This window comes from Poromitra crassiceps, assembly GCF_964638095.1.
Source record: "Poromitra crassiceps genome assembly, chromosome: 2".
Lineage (NCBI taxonomy): Eukaryota > Metazoa > Chordata > Actinopteri > Beryciformes > Melamphaidae > Poromitra > Poromitra crassiceps.
The window spans coordinates 80,413,286-80,414,238 of NC_139624.1; positions in this window are offsets into that span (position 1 = coordinate 80,413,286).

Below are 953 nucleotides of genomic sequence, written 5' to 3' on the forward strand. Positions count from 1 at the left end.
ACTAGAGAGCCAAGCCAACACTTCCAGGTTGTTCTTTCGTTTGGTCATTCATTTTTTTCTGTCTGTAAATCACAATTTTAATTTCACTTTCCTCTGATCTCTCTCTCTCTTTCTGTAGTGAGACCACAGGAATGCTGGATGACTGTCAGCGCTACTGTCAATGTCATGCATGGTAATCAGTAGGCCCACAAGACACAGTTAGGTTTCCACCTCCTCACTGCGCCTTTCCCCTGCATACTTTGACCAGAGACTGTTTCCATCTCTGCATGATGCATCTCTAGCCCAAGTATGGCTCTGAGAAAAATAGAATGTACTGTAAACATAAACACATACAGCTGTGTGTGTGTGTGTGTGTGTGTGTGTGTGTGTGTGTGTGTGTGTGTGTGTGTGTGTGTGTGTGTGTGTGTGTGATGTAAATGTGGCACAGGCTATCTCTACTATACAGTCAAACCACATGTAGTGAGACAGCGTTGGCTCCGTGGGATTGAGTTGCCCTCTTTCACAACAGCTGTAACGACTGATTTTGCTTAAACATAGAAGCAAAAATACCCAGAAATAAAATCACAGTCTGTACTTTTTGCCTCACGGATGTTGTGTACAGCTGAAGCCAACTTTAGCTCTATATGGTCCAGTGCTTACACGGAGTGTATGTGAAGATCATGCTAAGCCACCTCCGTTGCCAAGTGAAAGTTTCTGTGAGTAATTTCCTACATCAACTCACTATTCTCTTAAGAAAACCTTTGAATTCATTAGCAGTCATCCAGGCCAGTACATTAATCCATATGAAATCAATGCTTAAAATACATGTATATTACACTGCATGCTAAACAAGTCCTACACACAAAACAAGTTTCTCATGGTCACCAAAATAATAAATTAGCAATTTGAAAAGTCATTAATGTGATCAAACCATGACAACGCTAATTCAGGAATGTGATCAGCAATATGAAAAC